Source organism: Nomascus leucogenys, chromosome 13, assembly GCF_006542625.1.
Source record: "Nomascus leucogenys isolate Asia chromosome 13, Asia_NLE_v1, whole genome shotgun sequence".
Taxonomy (NCBI): Eukaryota; Metazoa; Chordata; class Mammalia; order Primates; family Hylobatidae; genus Nomascus; species Nomascus leucogenys.
In genome coordinates this window covers 73,033,525-73,050,811 of record NC_044393.1, presented here as the reverse complement: position 1 = coordinate 73,050,811, position 17,287 = coordinate 73,033,525, and the positions used below count along the sequence as shown (strand labels likewise).

Sequence of the window (17,287 nt, the reverse complement as noted above, 5' to 3'; positions counted from 1 at the left end):
AACAGCAGAAAGCACTCTGGCCTAATCTCCAGGCCAGGGAATACAAGTTACTTATGTAAATGCTGATAGTCAGAAAATAACTTTGTCAGAGGCCCCAGGGATACACAGCAGGGCTCATTTCCATGTCCCTTATAATTCCATCTACTTTCTGGGTCGATATAATCAGACCCCATCAGCTGCAAGTCTTCCCATGAAATTCCTTTTGTGGATGTATCCTTAATACCACAACAAAGAATTCATGTCCTCTGGACAGCAGCAGATCTTTTAAAATAAAAAGCCCTTTTATATCACACCCCACCCCACCCCCAAAACACACACCTTTCAGAAGATCCTATCAAACTTAGAAGTTAGAAAAGTTAGTGACAATATACAACTCCCCTCATAGGGATTTTGATTGGCTCTTCCTACCCAGGGTGATACTGTAGTTACCAGACAAGCCAGACAACCCTCTAGGAATAACTACCTCTCCCAAGTAACAAACACACATAAAGAAAACAGGTAGCCAGAACTTCTCCCAGGCCTTCCTGCAAATGACCAGGAAATGATTCAGCTGGCAGCTGATATTTAGGGCCTCATAAAAGTGATAGTAGAGACCTTTCCCACCAAGGTGCATTGGTCTAAGGTTGAAAAGTACACTCAGAAAGAAAGGGATGCCAAGGTTTTTGTGGAATGCTGTATACAGACTTTCCAAAGGCATGCTGCATTTAACCTCAAAGCCCCAGAATATAAAAATCTTATTATTTCCACCTTTATTGGAAATCCTCTGTCTAGAATAAGGAAGCAAATCCAAAGTAGCTTTTTTGTCTGGGCAGGACAGTCTCTTCAACATTGTGATTGAAGCTTCTACCCAATTCTTTGAAAAAAGGCTTGCAGAAAAACAGGAGGGGGAAAAAAATTAACATTAACTGTCCTTGCCTTGCAAATTTAGTCTTTATAAAAACACACCTGCGCAGGGTTTGAAACATGGCAGACGACGTAGACCAGCAACAAAGTACCAACACTGTAGAGGAGCCCCTGGATCTTATCAGGCTCAGCCTAGATGAGCGAATTTATGGGAAAATGAGGAATGACCGAGAGCTTCGAGGCAGATTACCTGCTTATGATCAACATTTAAATATGATCTTGGGAGATGTGGAAGAAACTGTGACTACTGTAGAAATTGATGAAGAAACATATGAAGAGATATATAAATCAACGAAACGGAATATTCCAATGCTCTTTGTCCGGGGAGATGGCGTTGTCCTGGTTGCCCCTCCACTGAGAGTTGGCTGAAACAAAGAATTTGTCCTGTATGGAAAACGAGAGACTTTGTACAGTGACCTCTCTAAAAGTACAGAACATTCACAAGAGAAACCTGCATACATTTTGATATTAAGAAATAATTCCGAGGATTCTTCCACTCCTGAAATGAGTTGATTTGCAGATAACTCACAAGTTCTTAAGCTAAATGGTATTTTCATTTTTCTCAAGCTCTTCCAATAAATACGACCATGAAGATGCAAACAAATAAAAAAAAAATTAAAAAAACACACCTAGGAGCCTAGGGGTAATTCAAATCCCACCCATTTTTCTTACCAACCACAGAGCTTCCCCTATTCATTTCAAGATGTTTGCAGGCACTATATACAAACCCAGACATTGAAAAAAACAATTGTCCTGCACTTAAAAGAAAGGAAAGCTTAAACAATCTCTCCAGACCCCAACTTCCTCAGGGGACCCATTTTCCTCTTTGTGAGAGAGGAAGTATATCCTCCATCCTTAAAATAGAAGATCAAGAACTGGATTTTTCAATTGATACTGATGTGACTTTCTCTACTACTGGCTTAAAGTACTCATCTCTAGCTATCATCTCTAATTCTATTCAGCTGTTGGAATTCCAGGGAAGCCTGTTTCATTGCCTACATCTTAGGCCACCTCAATATTTGTAGGGCCTCTTAACATCCATCACGCCTTTCTAGTTTCTGACTTCTTACTGGCAAACCTTTTAGGCAGAGGTTTGTTATGTAAATTTAATGCCACCATAGAGTATAATTATAAAGATGTTTTTTATTTTCTTACCTTCAGACCAAACCTCAAGCTTCCTACCTTCCCTAATGGAAACCCATATCAATTTAAAATCTTCTGAAGAGGATGCAGTCTTAAAAGATATCCCAATTAGTATCTGGGCCTCACATATAAATGAGACTGTATAGCTTGGATAGCTACTGAGTGCACAGTCAATGGGCATTACCTGGAAAAGTAATTAACCTTTCCTGTAAGTAGCGCAATACTCTCTTTCAAGATGAAAAATAAGGAATTGAACCTATAATAGACTATTTTATAGCAGGGTTTTCTTACCTTCTTACCCTGCAGTACCCTAATCTTGCCAATAATAAAAGTAAAATTTGATTTAGATGGGAACCAAATCCATAGATTTGTACAAGATCTAAGAGCCATAAACTCTTATAATGCGCCATCACCCCATAATTCCTAATCCAGCCACCATTCTGACCTCAATTCCTGCTGATGCAGTCTGGTTTATAGTAATTAACCTCTGTTCAGCTTTCTTTTTAATTCCATTACTCTGGGACTCAAAATTTGTCTTTGCATTTATGTTTAGAGGAAGACAATCAACATAGATGCATATCTCATAGATATAATTATGAGTTCCCTTCAATATTTTTCTAAGTCTGTAAAACCAATTTTGACCCTGTAGCTTTTACTCAGGCTTCACTCTTGTTCAATACATTAATAACCTTTTTCTTTATAGCCAAACTAAACAGGGTGCTCTTATAGACTCCCTCATTCTCCTGAAAGAACTAGTTGAATGAGGCCTTAAATCCTTCATATCTAAACGTCAGTGGATGCAAACAACTGTTACCTGCTTAGGACATGAGATATCTCAGGGCACTAAAAACAGCACAAAATGCTTTGAATCAGCCTTGCCCATCTCTCTCCCAAAAACAAAAAGCAGCTGCATAAATTCCTAGGGACAGCTAGCTATTGTCATCAATGAGTTCTTACTTTTGCTGCCCATGCTAAATCCCTATAGACGCCCTCCACCCGATGCTACTTCAGAGTTCATTTCCTAGCTCTTGGAGCCATTGAACTCCTGCAAAACCTTAAAATGAGCACTTCTCACATAGCCAGCTCTTGGCTTACCCAACTTTGGCAAACCTTTTCACCTATATTGCCATGAAAAGAATAGGATTGTTTTGGGTATTCAAAACAACCTCTTGCCTCTTGGATATGAGGACTAAGCTCTGATTTTTTATCTTACCCAAATTCCTACCTAAGAGATCTAGGGAGTCATGCCCTACAAACTATAAATTCTCATCAGATGGGTTTTATTGGACCCTATGTATTGTGGCTTACTTTTCAATCTGACTGGCATAATATTATGAGACAAGGAAAAAAATATTTAACCCCAAGATCTATTTCCTTGCCATACCTTAAAAATGCCCTGCAGTGTCTCATGGGAAGAAACCACATCTTATAGAGAATCCCCTTCCCCTTTGTTTTCTTTCCTTCCTTCCCAGATCCAGGAGATAATCAACTAAGAGCCAGGCACACTTTTAAGTCCTATTAAAAAACTATTTACAACCTGGTCTCTCTAAAATCTCCTATCTAAGAGCTTCCTCTGCACAATAAAACTTGGTCTCCATAATCCTTTATCTTTAACCTGAACATTCCTTTCTATCGATCCCAGGTCTTCAGACAACCTCAACCAATTGTCAGCCAGAAAACCTTTAAATTTACCTATAAGCTAGAAACCCCCACTTTGAGTTGTCCCGCCTTTCTAAACCAAACCAATGTATTTCTTAAACGTATTTGACTAATGTCTCATGCCTTGCTAAAACACATAAAACCAAACTGTACCCCGACCACCTTGGATATATGTTCTCAGGACCTCCTAAGGGCTGTGTCACGGGCCATAATCACTCATATTTGGCTCAGAATAATTCTCTTCAAATATTTTACAGAGTTTGACTCTTTTCATCAACAGGTATGTCCTATACTATATTTCTGGTAAACCAAAAAGTATCAGAGACAGGTCTCAATCAATTTAGAAGTTTATTTTGCCAAAGTTAAGGATATGCCCAGAAGAAATAAACATGGAGTCACAGAAAGAGTCTGTGGTCCATGCCTTTTTCTAAAAATGAATTTGAGGGCCTCAGTATTTAAAGGGGAAAAGCAGGCTGGCGGGGAAAGAAGGAGGGTATGATAATCCACATGTTGCAAGGGAAAAGAAGTAGGTACGGGAATAGTCAATTATGTATTCATCCAGTGCTCAGTAAATTTGCACTTTACATAAGATAAGGTGAACACAGAGTAACTACCTGTGGAGTTAACATTTTATCTCTAGCTATCTGCTTAGGAACAGGAGAAAAGGCAGTCTCTTGCACAACTCACATTTCAGCTTAATTTTTTTTTCCTTTTGGCATGATGAATTGGGGTTCTGAGTTTTTATTTTCCTTTCACATTCTCAAGTCAATTAGACCCTGTGGCATCAGGCATTTCCCCATTCCTGCATGAAGTAGCCACAGCTGGTGCCTTAATTGGCAAATTCAGTATTCTTACATTAGGTTCCCCCCTTTACCTCCATGTTCCCCATTCCCCCATTCTGTGTCCATTCTTTTATGACTTAATAAGACACAGCACCTCTCAACACGGTAGCAGACCACCTATACACAGGTCTTATTAACCAATCCCTCCATTGTAATGCCTTTTTTTTTTTTGAGACAGAGTCTCATTCTGTCACCCAAGCTGGAGTGCAGTGGCGCGATCTCGGCTCACTGCAACCTCTCTCTCCCAGGTTCAAGAGACACCATGATAGTGGTGAAGAAATTAACAACTGAGGTTATTCCTCATTTTGGCATTTCTTTATAGACTGAATCAGACCAAGAAAGTCATTTTTTTAGTAGAAATAAAACACTCACTCACAAAATCTCTGGATTACTCATTAAAATTTCTTACTTCATACCATCCTCAATCATCAGGTCAAGTGGAACACAAAAATCTAGACATAAAAAGAACTTATAGGAAAAAATCCATCAAGCCAACTCTTTCAACCAGGAGATCAGGTATACATCAAGATTTTTAGAAAAAGCTTGTACTGTTACCTTGCTAGGAAGGACCTTATGAAGTACTGCTAACCACCTACACTGCTATCACACTTTCTGAATTCATGTGAGCCACATCAAGGTAGAGCCAGTCATCATTCTCAGGACAACTGGAAGACCATCCCTACAGGTGACCTCATAGTAAGGATTTCAGAGCCAAGGCTCTAGAAGCAAGATGACACCACAAAGCAAACAGCTTTCCTCAAGATCACAGACCAAAAAACTTTGCTTTCATCTATTTTCCCCCTTTAAGTTTCTCTCCTCCCTGGTGTGTGTGGTGGGGGAGTAGAGGGGAGATCTTTTTCAACAAAACCTCCCATTTATTGAGAAGCTGACTGGAGATTACTTGTCTCAATCTATCCTATTCTCTCTCTGATCCTCCACTATGGGCTTTCTTTCAAATGCTGCCTCTTTCATCTTAACCTCACTCTTTTCTTCATAGGTTAAACACAAACCTGACACCACCCTTGCACCAGTTTCTCAAACCTTGGTCATGTCAACTAAACCATATAATTATTGCTTATGTCAACATCTGATAGCATGAACAAACCTGAATTAGTTTTTATTCCAGCCCATGGGGTACCAGGTGGACCAACTATGGAAGATAAATGAATGAAAGAGTATGGTATCCATGGTCAGAAAAACAATGTCACTCTACTTTTCCTTCTGGTGAGTTCATTGGGCAAGGAAAAACCTCGATGTAAGCTCAAGAATTGTCCCTTGCTCAAATAAAGACGTTGGAAGAAAAAAACTTTTCCAATTAAAAACAAATATGGTACTGATCTCTTCCCAAGTAACAAGCCAAGACAATATTGCAATCAAACCCTGTAGTTTGACTCCATACACCACATCCTCAAACCCTTCATGGAGGTCATAATGAGGCAGGAGAATAGGGTCGGGAGACAGGGAGCCTGAGGACAAACTGTGGCTAACTTCTTGGAATTGGACCAAAAGGAAAACCCCACCTCTCCATGCCCAGGTGAAAAGGGGCCAAAGTTCCTGACCTCTACAAAACCCTCCTCCCCTACCTCACAAATGAGAAATGCCTCTGATTGGTTGTGGCCCAAGCCTTCACTTCAGCCTTTGATTGGTTGCAGGCCAACGTCCACTTCAGCTTCTGATTGGTCACAGGCTGAGCCTCCACTTCAGCCTCTGATTGGTCTCAAACCAAGCCTCCACTTCAGTCTCTGATTGGTCACAGGCCAATCCTTCATATGCGTAGGGTGTAAACAATTGGAGGCCTCCGAAGGGTACCTAGGGGTGTTACCAAATTCTTTTAGTTTAATTTAAAACCCTGAAGAACATTGCAGTTAGGCTCTTGAGCCATTTGCTCAAACTTGCTTCTACTCTGTGGAGGCTACCTTCACTTCAATAAATCTGTGCTTTTGTTGCTTTGTTCTTTTGTTGCTTTGTGTGTTTTGTTCAATTCTTTGTTCAACACTCCAAGAACCTGGAAAACTCACAGTCAAGACTTTCTATCCGGTAACAATAAGTGATTCTAGAACTACCTTTTATAAGACAAACTTTTGCCAAATTACCAAATGTGTTGGCTGGTTCATAGGCCACTCTTGCAGAATCTGGGTGGGGTAGCTCAGCTGCTCTCCTGATTAGGCTCCTTAGCACAGAAATTATATATAAATAGATCAAAAATCTGGATTAACTTGGTCAGGTGACAAAATCAAGCCTTTTAGCTGCCAAAGCCAGATTGCAGGTCTCCTATGTCAAATGTTTCATGACATTTTCTGCTTTTACAAACTGACAGAGGCACGTGAAAATGAAGGTGTGGAGACATCAATATGACCAATAACGAAAGTTGTGGAACACACTACATCTGGGGAATTACAGTTTCCACTTTTTGTTCATGAACAACACTGATCATTTTATCTTGTATGGTTGATGAAAATGCTGCCTCTTTGTGAATCAGTTGGGACAAATATTGTCTGATTTATACCTCTGAACAAAAAAGATTAACATTCTCCATAAGATAATGAGGCTCAACCATTTGATTAGACTGACCTATTCCCAGAGTTGGGAGATTGGTTTAATGGGATATGGAGAAATGTGCTTAGAGTTGCACTTTTCTGCTTATTTATTCTCATTCTGATCTATATATTCTTCTTTTGAAGATCTATCACTCAGCTGCTAAACTGATTCTTCTCTCCACAGCCACTAATTCAGATTTCATTGTGAGAAACTTATGGTAAAGTTTCAGATGGGGGAAATGAAGGAATTTAGAACATGCTACCCCAAAATATGCTACTTTGGCATGTTGATTATTTTTATTATTTTACTTTATTTTTTGAGACGGAGTCTTACTTTGTTGCCCAGACTGGAGTGCAGTGGTGCAATCTCGGCTCACCGCAACCTCCGCATCCCGGATTCAAGCGATTCTCCTGCCTCAACCTCCCAGGTAGCTGGGATTACAGGCAGGCACCACTAGACCCAGCTAATTTTTGTATTCTTAGTAGAGTTGGGGTTTCGCCATGTTGGCCAGGCTTGTCTTGAACTCCTGACCTCAGGTGATCCACCCGCCTCGGCCTCCCAAAGTGCTGGGATTACAGGCGTGAGCCACTGTGCCCAGCCCAGCATGTTGATTATTTTGGGCTGAAGGTGATTGAGCAACAGCAGAGGCAGGAAGCGCTCTCTGACTTTCCTCTTTCTGCCTCAGGTATGACATAAAATTTTCCTGTGAAAGAGGCCCTCCCTGTTTTAGGAAGAGAACATTCTTATCACTGGAGACTGGTGGTCAATACTGAAATGGATCGGTTACAACCAAAACTACTAAAATATTCCTTATCTTCCATTAGATTTTCCTGTGTATTTTCTAGTCACTTTCCCACAAATCACTGCCTCTAGAAGCTTAAGCTCTTTTCCTTTGTTTTGTCATTTCCCCACAATTTAGCATTCTTTGTTTAAAACATATATAAGCTCTTGGCCTGAGTTGTTTTTTTGGCTCTTCATTTTTCTTATAAAGGCTTCTGTGTGCAGTAAAAATATTAAATAAAATGTATATGCTTTTATTTTCTTAATCTGTCTTTTGTCAGCTCAATTCATGGGCCCCAGCCCCAGAAGTTAGAGAGTGACTTTTGTCTTTATACCTGGCAAAAAGAAGGTATTCCATAAATGTAAGTTGTTCCTGTTATTATTATTAATAATATTGTCCCTTGTGACCATCCACTCCCATAGGAAAGGCAGTAAAAATTATCAAAAAAGAAGGGCCACGCCCAGGACCATTTAATGATTCACAGAACTGCTAACACTAAAACTTTCCCAAGAAGTTAAAAGACAAAAAGTAATCAAAATGTGTGAGCTATGCAGGAATTGTTCTGGTGGAAATGAAGCACTCAGCAAATTTGTACTGCAGTGGAGCCAGATCTGATGATAGTGCTGTGCCTCAGTGATGGTGAGTATCACTACCTATGTGCTTCTGAGAAGGAATCTACTCAAGAAAGTCTTCATGGATCTTGATTCTATCAGCATGTCAGACTGACTCAAGCCTTAGTGTACACTGCATTATTTTGACTGCCTCTTTGCAACTTTGTGAAGGAGTCAACTAAAAATATACTCCATTCAAACTCAGACTTCAAGCTTTCTTCCCTCAACCCAGTTGAAATATTTTTCTGACTTATGACGTGTGACGTATCTGGAAAGTTTTCAGTCTTTTAAATTGAATTAATGGAATAAGTACATAACATTTAAGTAAGTGACATTTAAAACAAGTAGTGGCAAAACACATTATTAATATAGAATCCAGATATTTTTGCAGTTTTTGGTAGTTATACATTAGTCTGACCAAACAGGCTGATTGTACTTTCATTGCACAAAAGGGGAGGAAGAACAGTTACCGAAAATCAAACAAGCAATAGTTAACAAGATTATTTCTCAGTACCAAACTCAAATCAACTTACTTTAGCTATTAACATGTTTGTTACATCTACAAGTTACGAGCAACATTAATAACCAATATTGCTTTTATTGCTATTATTAAATAATATATCTAGCATGTAACACATATCATAAATGTATGGCACATGTCCTCCAAAAAGAAAATTAACTGCAACTTCAGCTTTTTAATGATATTATAAAGATGTATTAATATTTGCAGTTCTCTCTGCCCCCCCTACACCATCCCATAATAACCTAAGCATATTAACACTTATGAATGAGAAGACCAGGTAATTGTGTTTGCCTCCTCACCAAGAACAGAGGAAAATAGGAGTGCTCTATGATTCTCACCTGAGACAAGAGAAACAGGAACTCAGTGCTAAAGCAACAGGCGACTGAGCATCTGGGTAGTTGGTGACAAGGTAGGAGTGTCCCTGAGACTCATCAACTAGGAAAAGGCACAGGAAAAGAAGGAACTTTGAGGGAAATCAGCTATAAACAATACCCAATAAGGACAGGCATGGTGGTGGCTCACACCTGTAATCCCAGCACTTTGGGAGGCTGAGGCAGGAGGATCACTTGAGGTCAGTAGTTCGAGACCAGCCTGGCCAACATTGTGAAACCCCATGTAAGAACTTAGAAGTTCTTACAAATACAGAAATTAGACAGGCATGGCGGCACATGCCTGTAATCTCAGCTACTCAGGAAGCTGAGGCAGGAGAATCTCTTGAACCTGGAAGGTGGAGGTTGCAGTGAGGCAAGATCTCACCACTGCGCTCCAGCCTGGGCAACAGTGCAAGACTCTGTCTTAAAAAACAAATGAACAAACAAAAAGAACCCAAGAATATTTATTAGGATTGGGGGCTGTTCCACTTCAGAATTTTTGAAGAGTTTGGACCAAACATGAGGTTGGGAGATGAAGACAAGTTCTTTATAAAATCTCTTTTGCTTAAAAACAAAACAAAAGAACCAGAGCAAATAGCAAAATAACTTTAGAGGGTTAAACAGAAACTTCAAAAGGCACATACTCAGTTGTAAAGATAATTATAGAGCGGTGAGTCTCCCAAGGTTGCATGTAATTAGTACTTTAGCTACTTAATGAATGTTTATGGTTGACAAAAAATATTGTTGTTATTCACTTGTGTGTGGCTTATTTGCTCTTAACATGCAATAGCTACAATTTCAAAAACTTAAGCTGCAAGTAATATTTATTGATGGCCTAAACTGTTTTAACCAAACATGTTATGTTTGTTATAATTTTAAATGTTAAAATAAAAACAGCAAGTCTTTCATTAAAACTTCATTGAGACAGGTTAACATTAAAGCAATTTCTACCAAATCTCTAAAATCAGCCAATCAACAACTGATTTTGAAGTCATCTACCAATTTTCCATAGAATTAAGCAATTAATTATTGCATTTAAACATTGCAGCAACACTCTGGGGTAAGAATTATCATCCTCATTTGTGAAATGAGAAAATAAGCATTAGAAAAAATTTGATAACTTGCCCACCAGTCCAAAGCTACAAAACCCAGTTCTAGCTAATTCTAAGGTTGCTCTTTACCCTGTCCTCTAGTGGACAAATTACCATCTTATAAAGATAAAAATATTAAGCAAACACAGACATTTTCTAGAGAAGAGAGAAAATATTTTAATTGTCTGATATGGTATGCAGATAATGGAAATCTTTCTGCTTGTATAATTAACCATCATATTTTGCTGATGGAATCAACCTCACTTTTTCAAAAAAGGAATTAAAGCTCACAGTCTAAATATCTTCAAAGTTAAATATTTAGTTAGATCCCAGTATAGTAATGTTTTCTCGAAACCAGTGATTGAGATAACTTTAACAAAATAGTTGCCTCATTTCTTAATTTTTTTCACTCAAGCATTGTTTTTTCTTCATTTACTCCAAATAATTAGAGGTGTCAGTCTGGCAATTATGTTTCATGTTCCGACTTAATTTACTCAATTTTGATCAGGAAAATGTAAGTGCTGTATTCATATTTACTAACTTCTCACATCATGGGATGGAAGAACTTAGAAGTCCTTTAAACTAAGAAACAAACGTTTTACCTAAGTTAAAGCTGAATTTGAATTACTTATGAGATCTTTTATCATCTGGTTATAGTACCTTCTAACCTGGCCAAGTGATTAACTGAAGGTCAGACTTGTTATAAAACTTCCTCAGAAAAACACAGTGAAGAGTGGGTGACATCTGCCTCCACTCATAATGGCCTACAAATTGTTGTGATATAAAGCACAAATGAGGGGGCCGGGCTAGGTGGCTCACACCTGTAATCCCAGCACTTTGGGAGGCCAAGGCGGGTGGATCACAAGGTCAGGAGTTTGAGACCAGCCTGACCAACATGGTGAAACCCTGTCTTTACCGAAAATATAAAAAATTAGCCGGGCGTGGTGGTGCATGCCTGTAATCCCAGCTACTCAGGAGGCTGAGGCAGGAGAATCGCTTGTAACCTGGAGGCAGAAGTTGGGGAGATTGCACCATTGTCCAGCCTGGGAGACAGAGCAAGACTCCATCTCAAAAAGCAAGACTCCGTCTCAAAAAAAAAAAAAAAAAAAGCACAAATGAGGAACCAGGGCAAAGGGCACTAGCTTTGATCTAGTTGGAGTCCTAAATCTAAAGAGAGAGTTGAGTAGTCACCACCATTTTTACTTTTCTTTCTTTCCTTCCCTCTCTTATTTTTCTCTCTCACTGTACATATATCAACACATTTAATTCTAATACTACTCCATCAGGTAGGCACACGTATTATCCCCATTTAACAGATACCACTCAACTTTATACCCCCAGACCAAGCAAGTTTCAGTCTCATCCCTTGGATTCAGATTTCAGAGCCATATGTACTCCATTGGCAAAGCCCTAGAGGGCCTTAGTTCCGCGCTTCAGATGAGGAAAATAAACCAGTGGGGGTGAGGCCACGTGAGTTCTTCAGTTCAAGAAATGTGTCCCATCAAAATGCTGGCTTGAGAGATGTTTCTGGCCATCTTCAAAGATATAAAGTTTCAGAATCTGAGGGAGAGAAAATTCTAGAAAGTGCCACAAGGGGTGTGACTGGAACCAAGGACTCAAACCATAGGTTTGGCTAAAACCAATCTGTGCCCAGGACCCTCAGTCTCCTGTGGCGTCACCGTCCACAGTCAAGGGCAGCCCTGGCTGCCCCTGAGCAGTGGAAAATGGTGTTACCAGAAGGAGCGGAGGTTGGTTGTTACCTACCTCAACTCTGCCCCCTTCTATATTCCTAATGGCAACACTGGGGAATATCCATTATTTTTATCATATGTCCGTTTAAATCTGCTGGTACCTCCATTGCCTCCCTTCCTCATCCAGCAATAATGCCGTGGACTTTCCATCATCCCTCGTGCGCCTGCGCCGCAGGGTTTGCTGGTATCCAGCCTCCTGCTGCAACCTGCTGCTTCTCAGTGCTCGGACTGTTCTGATGCCTTCAGTTCTCCTCTGTGTTTTCACTTCTCTGCTTTTTTGCTTCTCTATAGTACACTTGCAAGTACTCAGCCTGCTTTGATTTTGATTCTGGTTTCGCCTCTGTACTTAAGAATCTTAATTTTAGGAATCCTCTTGACTATAATCTCTACAACTCACGTAAGGCTCCTCACTCTATAGCCAAGGTCTAGCATCCATCCATTAAATTAAGTTAATTAATTAAATTACTTGTTAGCAATTAATTAAATTCTACCAAATTATTCAATCTTTCCTGGCCCAAAACCGCAGTTAAAATGTACTTCTCTCTTGCTCCAGTTCCTTAGCTAATTTACTTCTATGCAGATTGTCATGCTGTAATAGCTTATATTACATATTTATACTTATATAAGCATATAAATATATTTAGATTATATATTACCATAATCATGTTAATGCATTTTAATAGACTGTCTCTATGTTTTCACTGATTGCCTAGGTGAGAATGTCAGACATTACAGAAGGATATTGAGGAAATGTTCTAGGATCATGGAGCATCTCAAATTATGCCATAGGTGCCAACTACTTAATTTATTGATGCAGCAATTTAACAAATGTTAATAGAGCATTAGTTCCATGCCAAACCCTGGGCGTAAAGGATACTGTAATAAGACACACGGAGCTAGTCCTGTTCTCATGGAGCCTGCATTCTAGTGGGAGGAAACAGACAAACAAGTAATAAACAATTTCAGGGTGACAGCTGATATTGCAGAATTTTTTTTAATGACAGAGAAAGCAATCAGTGTTGAAAAGGTATATAATGTCCATTTTATAGTGTAATAGATGATGCTGACTCTTAAAGAGATTGCATCCAGTTAGCACTTCCTTCAAAAATTGAGTACTTACTTTCTTACACTCAAGCAAACACTGTATTACAATACTTTGTAAAGTCTTTGTCAACCAGAGTAATGTAAAAATGGTATCTCATTGTCATTTTAATCATAATTTATTTTCAGAAAATTTGAGTCATTCATATTGTCTTTGCTGATTTTTGGTCATTTTGAATTAGTTGCTTAAGAGCTCTTTACGTAACAGAAGAAATTATACTTTGTTACAGGTTCCAAATGTGTTTTTCTAGTTTGTATTTTGATTTGCCCATGATACCATTTTCATGCAAAAGGCAACCTCCTTTATTTTTTATATACAATTTGTTTCTAAATATTTGGAGAGTAAATTGGACTTAGATCAGTTTCCCCAAGAGCAGATCCTTCGATGAGATTTCATGTGCAAATGATTTATTAAGAAAGTTTTCTCAGGAAAAAATTCAAGAGAATGAGAAAAGTAGGACAGAGAAGGAGATGAAGCCAAGAAAGTGTGTAATTTTATGTAAAGGCCTTCAGAGGGCAGCTTTAACTTCATCATTCAGGGGATCCAATTAAGGACTGCAGGAGGCAAAACCACACTGAATGGGAAGGAGGGAGAAAGGGAAGCACCCTGAACCTGGGGAAAGGAATTTACAAAAACAATAAAAAAGGACTTCGGGGATCTGCCTGGGCACTAAAGTGTCCCTTAATGAGGGGTGGGGCAAGGGTCAATATAAAGAAAGAATAGGGAAGTTCAAACTCAGCATTTGATTTTATTGTGGAAATCTCTTCTTATTTGTTTGTGCTTACTTATTAAACTATGTAATAGAAGGAATCCACCCAGTCAGGAAAATTTAGTCCACCCTAACCTAGTCACTCATGATTAGTCATGTATAATTGTTTCCTTCTCTCCCTCAGCTCTTTCTGGATATTCACAGTCAGGCCTGAGGGTACCAAAGTAATTGAGAAAGTCAGTTTTCAGTAAGTTGAAGGCCAAGTCAGTAAGCACAGACGTAGATCTTGGGGGCTGGTAACGGATTGAAAAGGGAACACTTGGTTTTGGTTAAGGAACACAGAATTCAGTCTTGCACTATTAATAATAAAGGATATCCTTGCCCTATTTCTGTTGTAACTAGAAAATAATCCCTGATACTGACTCTTTAGCATCTCAGAGTATTATCTTCTTGGAGAATGCATAGTTTCCACTAAACACATTTTTAATTTTATTTCTTTCTTAATCTTCTTGTGAAGTAAAATTTTTATCTTGTAAGGTAAATATCAAGCTGAAAAAATCAATTCAATACACGTTTTCTAACACTTGAAGAGACAAGTTTGCACAGGCTGTGGGTTTCTAGAATCTTCCATGAAGGGTACATGGAGCTTATTTGGTCTGGTACTAGGGCAACTAGAAACAATAATTGCTATGGTACTGTGGCTTCTATCAGCAGCATAAACACGTCAGGTTACCAATGTCCAATGACGAACGGTCATTTAGTATGAAAGGTAGCTTAGCTCAGTGACTTTCGGGTTGTTGCTTTTCTTAACTGAAGTTTATGTATGTTCATGTGACTTTCATTGGGACTTCTCATGGAGAAGTTTTAAGAAATGACTTGGTAAATGCCAGTATCTTTCTAAGATAGTGTAGTCACATTGAAATTGGTATCCCCTGGGTTTGAAAAACGTAAGTCAAACGTAAGGCATATGGCTGAACTATTTGTTCACATCAGTTGGAGATTACCACCAAGTGTTCCCTGACATCATATTTGTCAGACACTTTAAAAAGTCCATGCCAAGTCTATATTACTTTCTGATAAATCACAACTTAGTAAATAATATACTTGTGCCTGGCACCAAAAAGCAAAAAATATTTTGTGGTCACTAGTTCTAGTTCACCAGTGCTTATCACTTCATTTGAATTCAACAAATATTTAGAGGACACTAGATAGGAACATATAGGCAGAAGAATGCCATAATTGATTATATAATTATATGCAAAAATGTTATTATGAAACAGATATTGGTAGACTGATGTTCTAACATTTGAATTGTCAGAAGGTAATATTCTAAGACTATATATTTCTATGTGTAATTGTCATGGGACTGTTTTATCTTTTCTTTCAGGGATGTCAAATATATTAGAAAACCAAAATGAACTATCACATCATATCTGATTATTTAACTTTAATAATAAAAATACAATCATGTAAAACTTTACATAAAAACAACATGACCTACCATGGATTTTCCCTTCCATTTCTTTTTTTTTTTTTCTTGAGACAGAATCTTGCTCTGTCAGCTAGGCTGGAGTGCAGTGGCACGATCTCGGCTCACTGCAACCTCTGCCTCCCGGGTTCAAGCGATTCTCCTGCCTCAGCCTCCTGAGTAGCTGGGATTACAGGCATGCACCACCATGCTGGCTAATTTTTGTATTTTTAGTAGAGACGGAGTTTCACCATGTTGGTCAGGCTGGTCTTGAACTCCTGACCTCATGATCCGCCCGCCTCAGCCTCCCAAAATGCTGGGATTACAGGCATGAGCCACCGCGCCCAGCCCATTCCCTTCCATTTCCTATAAATCAGTTTCTAAACTTACATTAAAAAAAAATTAATCACCCTTTCACCTCTGCTCACATAGTATTTCACTCATACTTCTTTTATAGAACTTGTCATAATAAGCTACTTTTTTTTTTTTTTTTTTTTGAGACGGAGTCTCGCTCTGTCACCCAGGCTGGAGTGCAGTGGCGCGATCTCGGCTCACTGCAAGCTCCACCTCCCGGGTTCACGCCATTCTCCTGCCTCAGCCTCTCCGAGTAGCTGGGACTACAGGCGCCCGCCACCGCGCCCGGCTAATTTTTTGTATTTTTAGTACAGGCAGGGTTTCACCGTCTCGATCTCCTGACCTCATGATCCGCCCGCCTCGGCCTCCCAAAGTGCTGGGATTACAAGCGTGAGCTACCACGCCTGGCCCATAATAAGCTACTTTGAATTACCTATCTTTTTACATGATGATAGAATCCTTTAGAGAAGAGATGAACTCTTATTAATCTTTGTAACCTTCACAGTACCAAATATATTCCACATACACAGTCAATTCTTCACAATGTTTGTTGAATTAAACTGATTGGTCTTCTATTCATTAAACAAATATTTATTAAGCATTGGTTAAGTGCAACTCTTTGGGCAGTGGGAGACAAGATGAATGACATTCTTCTCACACTTTAGTATTGTTGGGTTATTAGAACACATACAAAAAATAACTATGGAACAAGACAAAATTTGATTTTTAAATAAAACTATAAATTAAAATTAAGCAATATGCTAAATAAATCCCCAGATTGGGGGCTGAGGCAAGAGGATCACTTGATACAGGGGTTCGAGACCAGCCTGGGCAACATAGTGAGACCTCATCTCTAGTAAAAAATTAGCTAGTCATGGTGGTGGTGCACACCAGTATTCCCAGCTACTTGGGAGGCTGAGGTGGGAGGCTCGCTTGTACCAGGGAGTTTGAGGCTGCAGTAAGCCGAGATTGCACCATTGCACTCCAGCCTGAACAACAGAGCTAGACCTTGTCTTAAAAAAAAAATAAAAAACAAGGTCGGGTGCGGTGGCTCACGCTTGTAATCCCAGCACTTTGGGAGGCCGAGGTGGGTGGATCACGAGGTCAGGAGATCGAGACCACAGTGAAACCCCGTCTCTACTAAAAATACAAAAAAATTAGCCGGGCGTAGTGGTGGGCGCCTGTAGTCCCAGCTACTCGGAGAGGCTGAGGCAGGAGAATGGCGTGAACCCGGGAGGCGGAGCTTGCAGTGAGCCGAGATTGCGCCACTGCACTCCAGCCTGGGCGACAGAGCGAGACTCTGTCTCAAAAAATAAAAAAAATAAAAAACAGTAATTTTAAAAGGCTAGACATCAAAAATCAAGGTGTCAACAGAACCACAATCCTTGCAGAGGCTGTAGGGGAGAATCTGTTCTTTGTTTCTTCCAGTTTCTGACGCCAT

The 17,287-nt window shown here is 39.4% G+C and overlaps 1 protein-coding gene and 1 pseudogene across 4 annotated transcripts in view; one reads left to right on the top strand and one right to left on the bottom strand.

The window, feature by feature from the left end:
- Window positions 1-5,219, bottom strand: part of SPAM1 (sperm adhesion molecule 1) — a 35,401-nt gene extending 30,182 nt beyond the window's left edge. For 2 of the 4 annotated variants that reach the window (XM_003261270.3, XM_003261269.3), the window contains exon 1: window positions 4,393-4,602. The gene's annotated coding sequence lies outside the window, so the exon portion shown is untranslated. Of the gene's footprint in view, window positions 1-4,392; window positions 4,603-4,923 lie in introns of those variants that run through there. The other 2 variants (XM_003261272.3, XM_030825754.1) reach the window with 2 other exon arrangements.
- Window positions 964-1,309, top strand: LOC100583582 (annotated as a pseudogene).
- Window positions 5,220-17,287: the final 12,068 nt, after the last annotated feature.